Source organism: Haemaphysalis longicornis, unplaced genomic scaffold, assembly GCF_048455015.1.
Source record: "Haemaphysalis longicornis isolate Haplotype H1 unplaced genomic scaffold, Haemaphysalis longicornis Haplotype H1 scaffold_119, whole genome shotgun sequence".
NCBI classification, from domain to species: Eukaryota; Metazoa; Arthropoda; class Arachnida; order Ixodida; family Ixodidae; genus Haemaphysalis; species Haemaphysalis longicornis.
This window is the reverse complement of record NW_027526224.1, coordinates 111,903-124,671: the sequence shown is the minus strand read 5'-3', so window position 1 is coordinate 124,671 and position 12,769 is coordinate 111,903. Positions and strand designations below refer to the sequence as shown.

At 48.1% G+C, this 12,769-nt stretch overlaps 1 long non-coding RNA gene across 3 annotated transcripts; it reads right to left on the bottom strand.

The window, feature by feature from the left end:
• Positions 1–3,387: 3,387 nt before the first annotated feature.
• On the bottom strand, positions 3,388–10,433 carry LOC144161505 (uncharacterized). 3 transcript variants are annotated; one of them, XR_013320485.1, is made up of 5 exons: positions 10,047–10,433; positions 8,134–8,359; positions 7,919–8,045; positions 6,597–6,682; positions 3,388–3,783 (listed from the first exon to the last, which is right to left on the bottom strand). It is a non-coding gene; the product is annotated as an uncharacterized LOC144161505 (long non-coding RNA). The 3 variants fall into 3 exon arrangements; XR_013320484.1 differs by having other exon boundaries at positions 7,919–8,359; XR_013320483.1 differs by lacking the exons at positions 7,919–8,045; positions 8,134–8,359.
• Between the last annotated feature and the right edge of the window lie 2,336 nt (positions 10,434–12,769).

The window sequence follows — 12,769 nt, the reverse complement described above, 5'->3', positions numbered from 1 at the left end:
CCAAACTCTAGTTGTATAGAAGGCTTTGGTCTACGCTACGAGCACGAGCCGGTCGTGGCTACGAGTGATCGTCAGGCGCGCTTGGTCAGCATCAACAGATGTGTATCTGCAAACGCATGACACTATCTTAAAGCTCTGACATTAATGCTTTAATAAAATGAAGAAGGCGTATCAGACCGACGCGCGAAACAGCGCGCTTTTTGGTAACGCCCGTCGGTTCTCTTGAAACGTCGTGATCGAGCTGTTCAGACTCCTGCCGCGTCCGTCCTGTCGCTGGAACAAATAGGCGATTTTTCTTGGCTCGTCAGCCTGCAAAATGACACCGAGGAGTCCAGTTCAGGCATGCGTAATCTGCTGCATAAGCTTGTCGGAAGCGGCTGCTACGGAGTGGTGCGTCTAGTGGTTTGGCCGACACAAACACGTCTCGGGATCGCCAGTCCGGACGAAGCGCACGAGGTACCACTTGTAACTGGTTCAAATGACTTCATTAGTAACCAGTGCCTACATTTCGGCTACACAGTTAGGAGCGCGGGTAAATAATTCGGACGTTTTGCATGTGGCGTGCTGAAAGGTCAGTACATTTGGTGGCTTTACGTCTTGCACCAATTTCCTATATGCCTTCGTCATGCTCATGATCATTTTCGCATCTTTTTCTATTATTGCAAGTAGCGTGAAGCTGAGTAAAAGCGCGAGTGAAAATCTCAATTCATGCTAAAAATCTGTTTGCACTATTCCTCTTGAATCCACTACCGCACTTCATCGATAGGCTGTGAGCCCCTAATCATGTACAGCATGCTGTTGATGAACTCGTTGATCTCAAAGACTAACGAATGTTGTCTCACTTGTACACTAAATACGGCGTCCCCATTTAACTTACAGTGGTCAAAAACTTGTGCAGTATCTTGACTATCAGTATTAGGCCTTTGGTATCCTTGTGCTTGGAGGACAAACCGTCGCATGGGCTACCTATGCTGCCTTGCTGGATGGTGTCAAGGCAAGTGTCTTCAGCACTGTTTCCGGATAAGGTTGAAACCATTAGGACAGCTGACAAAACAAGTGCAAAATAAAATCACGGTGTCCAGGCAACAAGCTTAGCGAGGCGTCGACCAGGCCTTTGGAGGATCAACCAGAGTTACAATCAGGAAAGGAGCAACCAAGCGTAGCCATTCACTCAGCCTGAGCATTCACAGGAACACAGCTGGCGTCAAAACCGATCAGGGTAGAATGACTTGCTTGGTTGCAATGATGGCACCATTTCGATCAGGGTAGAATGACTTGCTTGGTTGCAATGATGGCACTGTTGTAAATAAATGAGATGGGCGCAGGCAGAGGGCGATAGCTGGGGTAAAGAAGAAGACGAAGCTGCGCCAACTGCCTCGCTCACAGTATGTTCCATCGCCTTACGAGAACGGGTGCTGGGTCGTGCTTCTCTCTTGGATACTCCACACGCTGGTGCCGAAACCCGGGAGAAGGGACCTCCAGAGGTGAGCTACAGCGAGCGTATTTCGCTTCTGTTCGACCGCCTTCTTACCTCTGGAGATTGGGAATGAAGCCGCACAAGAAGCCTCCAACTCGGAGAACAGCGGGGCAGCCTTAGAAGAAGAAGGTTGAACGAACCCAGCCACAAGATATCTGCCCGACACAGCGCGAGATGTCCGTGAGAGCAGACAAGACCGACGAGGAGACGCCGCCGACTTTTGCCTTCTGAGCCCGGTCGCCAGCTCTAACAATAGACGCGACGCTGGACCGGACCATGGAGGCCCATCTCGAAAGGCGGCGCATCGTCCGACTAGAAATCACGACAATCATCGGCCAAGTTGAAGACCTCCTCCCAGTGACAAGACCATCAATTAGTGAGTTGAGTGAGCTTGCTACTAAGTTAACAGTACATCACGATGAACTGCGCCAAATTAACCGAGAAGTAGAATATTGTGTAGACATTGATAATCTGGAGGCCGAGTATGAAGACGCATTCAACTTTGACTACCTAGTTTTTATGGCAAAATCCAAGATTGAACTTAAAATAGTTGAAACAAAGAAAGCTCGTGAAAACCTAATTGCTTCTCTCAAAGAACGAGTTCGCGCTGAACGCTGGGAACGCCGGTATAATCAGACCAGATATTTGGAAAGTAGCAAAACGTCATATGCAAATCAAACTCATGGAGCGGAAAATGACGACGGACGACAAGAACTAAACAGGAATTTCCAATATATTACCCCAATGGAAGCCAACGGTCTTGTGAATTCTCCCGAAGAAACTGGAAGCGAGGGAGAGACAACCACCACTACGTTCATGAAGCGAAAGGCAATGATTTCTGCCAGGACCGGACTTGCGCATACTATGGAAACCACCAGCGACTTTGACATCGATTACCGGACACCGAAGATGTCCCAGGAGAAGCCTTGTGAAGGAGAAACGGTGCTCCAAGAAACCAATGATACAGAGTGCAAAAGTATGAATCCCACGATGTTTGACAGTGATTTTCCTGGCGAAAAGAAAAGGATATCTTCGTTACAACCTCGCGTACTTGGCCCTCCATTGCTCAAACGTAAGGCACTGAGAAAGCAGCACGTGACAAAGAAAGGCGACACTGCTAGAATTAATCGTTCAAGGACAAAGGACCTCAACGGCGGTGCTCTCAATTTGCCACTGCTGGATAATAATCACCAGTGCCAGCTACTGTTGAGGGTACGAAGGAAGAATCTTCTCCTTCTTGCAAGACGACACACAGTGAAACACAACTCAAAGCGCAGAACTGCAACAGCAGCTAACACTAGAAACCGAACCGTGCGCTCTGAAGAGCCGCAACGAGAGTACGACTCAAGTGCACCCGGCTGCTACAAGGAAAAATAACTTGTGCAAACAGAAAGAAATACCTGCAATCTGGACAAGCAAAAGACTGCATCAAGGGGCTGCAGTAGCTTGGCTCACAGGTCCAAGAAAGCCACGGCATTGTTTCCATCGATGGAGGTGGAAGCCGACATGTGTCGAACTTTTTTGGCCCACTCGGACATGAACTTAGCTCTCCATGGACTGAACAATTTCTCGGACACAAACCATACTCATTGTCGCGCGGGGGAGGATGTTGTGAAATAAGTGGATATCCTTCTCTCGTGCCCCACTATCATCATCAGAAGTATGTTGGATTAAAGGCACCATCGGGAGGGGTCTGCGCGGCTCGTCCCTTTCTCCACAGGCACCATTGTGATGTGGGTAAAAGTTTCAAGATTTTAGAGGTTTAAATTTGGGTTTTACACCCCTAGGTTGCCTAGTACGGGTGTGCCGCGGTGGAGGCTCACAAATTATGTGAACGAGTTCCCCGGATGCTAAATTTGGACAGGGAGGGGAAGAAATGCGTGCACAGTTGCAGTTGAATGCATTTATTTCACATTTTTCTGCCATTAGGCTGCTATGAAGATAACAACGAAATCCTGGAAAAAGAAACTAGAAACAAGTTCTCATATTTCATCACTGTCTTTGACCGTGACACACACTACTTTTGGCTCTGTGTCCGCGCCGTCCGAGCCTTGAATTGCTGGCAGGAGCTTGTGGACCCCCAATAAACTTGTGCAACAATTGCCAAAACCCATTGGCAACAGCTGTGGTAGCATGCAAATCTGGTGCCACCCAGTTCAGGAAGGAAGTTGCCCCCCCCCCCGAGGCGAAGCCACCGCCAGAGCTCTGGAAGCTGAATGCAGCAGGTAGATCCACAGCCAGTGCTCAAGGCCGACCTGGGTGCCGCTGGGTGCCAGGGAACGGCGGCTTTCCTTGCCGCAAAAACACTGAAAACAGAAGAGGAGGGGAGGTGAGCAGGGTTCAGTTTGTAGCCACCAGAATGTCACTTATAGCCACCAGGCAAGCAGTCTTGCAGGGAAGTAGAGGAATACTATGAAAATTGGAGGCGCTGCGGAGATAGTCCTTGTCGGAAGCTACGATTACTGTAGGATTGAGCCACTGATTGCGTGCCTGTTTGAAGTTAGCAGATTGGAGAACCGCTAGGGTGGTTTGTAGTACCTGCATAGAAGTACTTTGCATGCTAGTCGATGGGCCCAATTGTTTCCTCATATGCAGAAGCACGGCCATTCTACCCCCCCCCCTCCTCACCCTTTTGGAGTGACAGGTAGATTGGTCTTGCAAACAAAATAACATTGTGAAAGCAGAAGTTGACTCACTGATCTGCGAAGAAAGTGCTTTGCACATGCTTGCACCGCCGCGTGTGAAGGGGACAACCTTTCTACTCTTGACTCTTTTACCCTGCCATCGTCTGTTCAGCATGAGAGCTAATTGGGTGGCACAACTAACCAGCTCCGACCTCTCCTCCCAGCGTAGCCTGGTAGAGAGGGCCCGGGTGGCCAGTGCAGGCCAGGGTATCCCGGACTAGAGGAAACCCCCCACCAGGCGGGTGCCCAGACAGCAGCACCTAAGGCTCGCACAAATAAAGTTTATTCCTCCTCCTCCTCCCTTTTTTTTTCGGAAATGGTGTTACGTTTACCAGTCTGTGGATGCCTAAAAATTGTTGCACGCCACTTTTCAAGTGGGATGCCTCACAAAATGCGGAACTGTGCTACCATGAACTGCTATCAAAAGAAAACTTTCAATATGACCGGCTGCAAAACATTTTCTTGACAAGGAAGTGGGGTGATTGGGGACATGGAAACGTAAAAAAGACAAGAGGTTGAGATTAAGAGAAAGCATTTTAAGCCGAGTAATACTATCATTTTAAAACGTTACATTTCGCACTAAAATTCACGCAGGCAGAGGCAACGAAGCACCCCAAATGGGACATTCAAATGAATTAGGGGAATTCATTTGAATGTCCCTTTTGGGGTGCATCGTTGCTTCGCTGGCGGTTTAATTTGTTCCTAGCTCCAGGACCGTTCCGCAACGTCTTTGTTTTACTTCACCGCAGACAATTACAAGGTAGAAAGCATATGCAAGTTGCTGCTTCCAGCTGCTGTGCCGACTCAGTTTCCGCCCTACCCAGCCTACACGTTGCCGCCTCGTGCCAAGGAGAGCAAAACTCTGTTTAGTGCTCTCTCACTTCATCAGTTCACGTAAGCCAGAATATCAGGGGAACCAGTGTTAGTAGCATAAGAGAAAAAGAGAAATGCCTTCGTATAGAACAACGCAACACTGAACGTGCAGCCAGTGGATACCACTAAGAAAACATAGCTTCGGGCAAGCCTTCAGACTGTCAGAAACACTTGGAAAGTGGATTGAAAGCTGAACAATGCCAGACAACATTTGACCTGGTTAGATGAACTGCAGAGACTAACCAAGCGCTTGGAATAACAGTTCAGCAATATGGGGACAACTGAGCTGTGCAAGCTCTAAAGACCCTTAAGAATCTGCACAAGCAGGAAATAGGAATGCGAAATTTGTCGAACAGATTATCAACATCGATAATCATTTATTGGGGCGGAAGAACTGCGTGAGTGCAGCCTGCTTCTTGGAGCGCAACGCGCTGCTGGTGACTGCTTGCTCCACGGTATCTAAACAGTCGACAAGCACAAGACTGCTGCCCTCAATGGCACTGCAGCATCGCCGTAGCAGGGCTACGGCAGCGATGGCTTCGCTCGCGCTCAGAAGCGGTACGGAGTCCTCAGTGTCTTCGACAGAGCGGAGACAAGCATGGATACAAGCAAACAATGGCGAACCCAGCGAACCGAGCAAGAAGTGCGCGCAGCGAGTTGCGCGGTCTTGAAGTTCGGTGACACCGCAGCCCACAGCGCCCAATGTATCGCTTTCGGCTCCAACGGCATGCATGCGTGGACCTGGTCCACTCTGCCACGGCCTGGCCACGGCCGGTTTGGATGCGCCCGAGCTCGTGCAGGACTCGCAAGCGACACTTGCCCCACCGCTGCACACCGATATATTGCGAGACAGCCTGCCACATGCCTAAGGAGAGCGAGAAATCCCACGCGGAAGAGTTCGATATATCCATTGTGAGCAAAATCGCGTATGATATAAAAAGATTTAAATGCATGTAATTTTTACCGGAATTATACAAGGGTTTGATATAGGCAATAATTCAATATATCCATGTTCGATATAAGCTGGCTTTACTGTAATAACCATTGCTTTTTCTCTGTTCTCTCTCAGTGCTTGTTCCTTTGTACTGTGCCTGTTCCTGCTTCACGAACTTGCACTTATGTATTGGGATTTTGGTGAGCCACACCCTAAGTAATTAGGGAGTGAGAATGACAAGCTGGCTTAGTTTTCAATTACAGATCATAGGACTGCAAATTATAGATGCAACAAGCAGTAAGCCAGCATATGTTAGGGCTTTCTTAGACCGTGGTTAAGGCACAAAACCCTGCGGTATTGTTTTGCTTTCACCAATGACGTTTCGTCGCACTGTTCCATTACCACAACTTGTATCCAAGGCATTTTGCATTATACACTTAGGTGCAATGAAACTGCAGCAAAAGAACATGCAAGAAAACACACCGGACACCTACTGTAAAAGTAAGACTGTCGAGTGAAAGTGAAAGAGGGACATCTGGAAGTTTTAACTATAGATAAACTTTCCTAACTTCTCGGGATACTTTACGTTAACATGTTTAGATCTATTAAAAACACAAACAACACTTACTTTTCTCAAAGCAGCGTTTGGTTTTCAACATGGGACCGTTCTCGCACCACAGCTGGAACCCTTGAGTGTTGAGGTGCTGATTCCCCCTGTAATACGCCAAGACAGATTTGAGGCACAAAAAGACTTTTGCATCAGCGTCCATGTAAAGAAGCTGTTGCACACCCAAATTTAGTGTGGTTGAATAATTTACTGCTTTTCTAAGCAAAAAGGTAATCAAATTTAAAGTTACTCAAAGGCTGTGCCAAACTCTAAAGCTCCCTTACCAAGTGATAGCCACTTCTATGCATTTCTTTAATCATGGATTTGTTTTTTTAAGGTGACAAAACATTGCAAACATTTAATAATGGCATCTGCATTGGCTGTATAGTCGATGTGCTTATTGCTTTACTATACTAGACACTATACTTTAGTCGCCACTGCTTCCCTGCACAGTTGATTTTAATTAAACAAAAATTTGTTTTTCAAGACGGGTATGTTAGCCTTGCAAAAGTTGAGTACCCCAGCTGTTTCTTTTCTGTGCACAACGTGAGAAGGCGCCATCCTAACTACTCAGGTTTCGGACTGGTATCGCTTAAAGCTCAACAACCAAATGTTTCATCAAAACTGCAGCCCACAAGCAAGGCTTCCCAAAGTAGCGACAAAATATTGCACTGGCTTTCAACTGTCGCATTTCCCGACGTCAAACACACAGCTGGCAGCGATCCTGTTCACCCTGTCATCTAAGCACTGCCTCCAGGTTTTCTGCGGCTTGTACGTACAAGAGACCAACTTAGGCCCATGAAGAAAGAGTGTCCCCACGTGCTGTAGAACCCTGTTGTGGTGCTATCAGAACCAACTGCGCGGTTGCATGGGTGGCTGTGGTTGGTGGGAGAGGAAAAGGAAAGGAAATGCACTGGGGACATTTTGAGCTCGGCAGGGAGCTTACCCGTAAGGGATATCCTGTGGTACATGTATAGCCATCATGGAGGTATCGGCAATACTTAGTGTTAAGCGTCTGCGTATGGGATGCACATATAATGAATTTGAAAAAAAACACTATGTGTTTAGTATATAAGTGCAATTGTATAGAAATGCAGGTGTTAAACTCATTGTAATGCTACGGCCGAAGGGAAAGATCAAAGCCGTATGCTGGACGTGCACACAAATGCATTTGAAGTGTATCTTTTTTTTTTCTATGAGGTGCATTTGACAGCACAAAAAATAAAAGGACGTCGCCAATGACACGACAAAGAAAATAATGGTGAATGGGAGAACATTCGCAAAACAGGGCCCACTACTGTGGTTTATGGTGCTGGCTAGTGCTGGACACATGAACCACTCACAGTGTACCACAGCTCATGTGTGTGGTGCAATCAGTCACACCATTCACCGCAGGTGAAGGTTCTCAGGCTTGGCAGCGTCTTGCATGGCAGGATCAGCCACTAGCTGACACGAGACACTCAGGAACACCTCGAGAGCCAGAAAGGACGAGCCAGAATGTCAAGGACAAGTGTTAGCAGCGAAGCAGTTTGAGCCTGAGCAAAAACAAGCAAGGCACCACGAACTCAGGTCCCACCGCAACAGGAAGCCAGAGTGGGATGAAACAGCAGGGCCCTGAAGTCACTTGACCCATTCAGGAGGCCAGGCCCAGGCGGCCAATGGCAAGGGTCTTGGAATCCCGTGGCTCATCGATCAAACGTGTGGCACACAGATCCGCCATTCCAACCATGCCCTGTCCTGGTTGTGCTTGTTCTCCCCAGGCTGCAAGATCTGTTGTGTAGAACCTGCGAGACATTCAATGATGAAAGTAGCCGGAAAAATGCTGCATCACCAATATCCTGCTACACTGAGTATGTAACACTGCTAGATTTCGACAGTTGCTTATGGCAGAGAACTCAGTCTTGAAATCTGTGCGTAACTTTTTGCACACCCCCGTTAGCACTTATGAATGCTCATGTTGCGTGACTGCACTGTGCAAGTGGTGGCATACTGCATTCATGTCTGTGCCCTTTCAGTACTGTGAACGTGAACACACTGAAAACAGCTCAAGGACGGAGTGGAAGGAAAAGACAAACACGGAGCACTGCCCGTACCTCATGTGCGCTGTTTTCGGTGTGTTCAGTTCATACTAACTAGCTCAACGTAGCCCTCTAGTAAGAAGAATTGAACATGTTTGAATTTTGAGGTTGAGCTTTTCTGACCATTCAGGATTGAGAAAGTATTCACATGTATTTAACGTGCAATTTTTCCAACTATAGTGACATGTTCTGCAAAGTCTACAAAGTGCACATAAAAGCTTCTTTTCCAACCACTGGCCTGGTTTATTCACAACAAACAAAATCGTTCCTTTTCCCAAACTCTATGTTTGGAGAAAAACAGGGCAAGGGTGGCACATACATTGAAAGAAAAAGTGCAAAATACTGCTTCGACAAAGAAAAACAAAAGACAGAAAAGCTTGTTGTGGTGGAAAAACTGCTGAAAAATAGCAGGGACGAAGAAAGCAGCAGTCAACGCGTCAACGCAGTCAACGCTCCAGCGCTTTCCCCACCAAGATGAATTCCAACTAGCCCAACTTTCCGTGCTGCGGTAGAGAAGTTCAGGAACCACATGACACACTGCTACGTCGCATCAGCCAGACAAGAAACTTCAAGGCGCTTTTCTGAATTCTGCCTGTGTGCACATTACTAAAGCCTCACTCACATCGTTCGGTCACATCAATGTGACTTCTGACAGTGAAAAATACCCGCACCTCCCCGAGGGGGATTGTGAGGATGCAGAGCATAACGGACTGACTGGCGCTGTTTGAAGGTGCGCCAGACACTTCGTTGGCAGATTAGTTGGCGTCCATTGAGCACATCGAGACGGCGCTGCGCAAATCAACCGAGGAAGCAACTGATCCAGCGGCGCACGCACGAGGTATATAAAGCAACTGCTGTGGAGAGGAGGATGAGAGAGAGTCGCGCATGCGCGCTTATCGCACAGCTTGCGGATGAGACGCGGAGGGAAAGCGCGTAGCGCACAGACAGCGTGGAGAGGAGGAGGGGAGAGGAGCGTACGAGCGCGCGGTAGCAGCTGCCGTGGAGAGGAGGAGGAGAGAGAGGCGCGCATGCGCGCTATCACACAGCTGGTGGGGTGAAGACACGGAGGGAGAAGCGCGTCGGCGCACAGACGGCGCGGAGAGGAGAAGGGAAGAGGAGGGTACGAGCCGCGTTATCGCACAGCTGGCGGGTGCGGACGGACGGCGCACGCCGACGACGCGTGACAGGCCGCCGCTATAAGATGCTCTGCATCTAAAATTTGTTCGTACGCGCGTTTGTACGTCACCTAGTCCCTCCACTGCAATTTCATCCCGCTCAATATGCCTAACGCGCAGCAGCTAAGGCCAAAAAGCACCAAACGTTATCGAGAAGTATAGTTTTCTCTTTCGCTCGCCCAATATATCATATGGCATCCAAGTCGTTTGATACCAACCTGTTCGTATGTCTGGGCTTCGGCATTCGCACAGATGAACACGGTAGACTGCGTAGCGTATTGAGTGCTGTCTCGGCTGGCGTGCACGCCTTGGAGCTGCAATAAAAGCTACTTGCGTAGCGTGGGTCTTAACACCGAAAACACGGCAAGGAAGACTCCGAAGCCTTTAGAGGGGGATGGTGGACGCTTCGGTGTAGCGATTTGCGTGGGGTATTTAGCACCAAAAACACAAAGTACCACCATAACAACACGACGAAGATGTAAGGACACTTGAGAGAGCAGTGGTGCGGCGCAAAGTGCTTCTTTTTCACGCTGTATTCTTCTAAATCTAGCCGCGTAGGAACGAGCATGAGCGCGCCGAGTTATTGGGCGCCGCCATTTGCATTAACCAAGGCTCTGACTGTAGCCATGACAACAAATAAACAATCAAAAACTTCCCGGACGTGACGTTAGAGGGTCACGTGGTGTGCGTCTTGGCGGCCAGCTTTGTCATTCACGCGGCCGGGAGCGGGCTAGCGGGGCAGCAAGTCAACTCGAGAGCGGACGATTCGTGGCTGTCAACTTGGCCTCCCCCTCTGATGCCTGTTCACTTCGCTCCGGCTTCTTGGTTGCGTCAGTTCGCGTAGGCGCCGTGACAAAGCTTTCTGATTGGCGCTGAACAACTGTTTAGTACAGGCGGCTTTTAAATGCAGAGCATTTCAGTAACTCACGATGTCACCCGCGTTGGCGTCCGTAGTCCGCACTGCACCCCTCCCTACTATATAAAAAAAAAGAAATACTATCCGGCGCCAGGTTTCGATCCCTCGACCCTGCGGGCGGAACGCAATGTACATTGTGCTCTAACCACTACGCCACAAAGCCAACACAGAATTGTAGGCTACGGACGCGCCTTATATCCTTGACTCATTCAAATTACTGCAGACGAGCGCTCTCTCGTCAGCAGTTGCCACAAGTGCAACAGCATTAACGTAACGCAAACTACTTAACGTCGTGCGCACCCAGAAATGCTCTGCATTTGATCGTGCCCCTCGCGAGGGGGATGTTTCAATGCGTCTTCCTATTAGCCAGTACACTCGTCGCCATCTGTCGGATGTTGTGCGAACCCTTTGCGGCTGATGGCGCGCGATTTGAAACGACATTTGCATATGATCAAACTGAAAGGCTCTCCAAGAAAAAATCTGCCAGCTACCATCGCCGATCGCAGACGTAAAAAAGAAAACTATAAAAAAATTAAAGCTTTCACTGTCCCTGTCCCTCGTCCAAATATAATGCAGCGCACGTTAGTATCGAATTCAATGACGGAAGCCCAGCCGACAACCATAGCTTCCGAATAATGAGCGGCCGGTGGTTATAATGAGCGGCCGGAGGTACGCCAGTAGAGTGTACTAGAAGAGTTCTTCTATACTCGGTGACAATTTTAGAACGGCACCAAAAGTTGCCGCTGTGCCTTTTTCTACATCAACGAACAGCTGATCGTACGGCGGACGCATCTTTGGAAGTATACAGGGTAGGCTGTTCAACAAGCGATGAAAGGTGTGGTTGGAAGAGTCCACATGTGGTTTGTGATAAGGCCCTCTGATTTCAGTTTCTGCTTTATTCTGCAGGCTCCCTGTGCCATATGAGGGTATTTCGAAGAAGGATTATTCGTGGACGCGGATTATAGCCTCCGATTCTGTGTTGGCTTTGTGGCGCAGTGGTTAGAGCACAATGTACATTGCGTTCCGCCCGCGGGGTCGAGGGATCGAAACCTGGCGCCGGATAGTATTTCTTTTTTTTTATATAGTAGGGAGGGGTGCGGTGCGGACTACGGACGCCAACGCGGGTGACATCGTGAGTTACTGAAATGCTCTGCATTTAAAAAAAACACAGTGGAGTTTTTAAAATGCTAAAGACGTTCGTCGAAATTTCTTAAGCCAGGTATGGATCACTAGACCAACTATACGCGAAATACACTGCTATTTTAAACGGTGCCAGCGCGCAGGGTGCGCACATTTTTTTTTATTTCGTCACTTCGCTGTTGTTAAATTTTTGTGTTGTGTTTCTTTCTATTTTTTCGAAATTATGTTCGATCAATTATTTCAATCTACTCAATTAAAACAAACACGGGTGTTATTTCCGCCAGTTGTGCATTGTTTTGTGGAAATGCAGGGTGTTACACGGTCCTGGCTGTGGGGGCACTCGGCAAGCAATGGTAGGCATGGAAAGATTTTTATTTCGTAATAAAGTAAAAATACTAAGAACGACACTCACGCAGCCGTTATTAAAAACATAAATTGCGATTAACAATTTTAGCGGGAAAAAGTTCTTATGTAGGACATTCCGGACAAGGACATGAGCTGTCCTTGCCCGTCTCGTCCTGCGTCCGAGAATTTTCGGGCTTGAAGTTGCTGATCATGCAGTACCAATTAGCTAGCTCAAACCCATTCTTTTATAAAGTACGACATTCGCGAAAGTATGGTTCCCATTAAACCTGCAGCCGTCCATGCCCCGCTTTATTAAAAAAAGCACTTTTATTTAACCATGCAAACGCCAAACCCATCAATAACTACATGTTTGATTTATTTGTGCGCGTGGCGCGTCCAAGACGAACGGCAGTAAACTAACTTCAAAGCTATATCGACGCTATCAATGCTCGCCGACAGAAGTTATATTTACTAAGTTTATTTATTTATTTTTTTTTTTTTTTTGCATACGCTCGAGACGGATCTCGCTTCGAGGACATA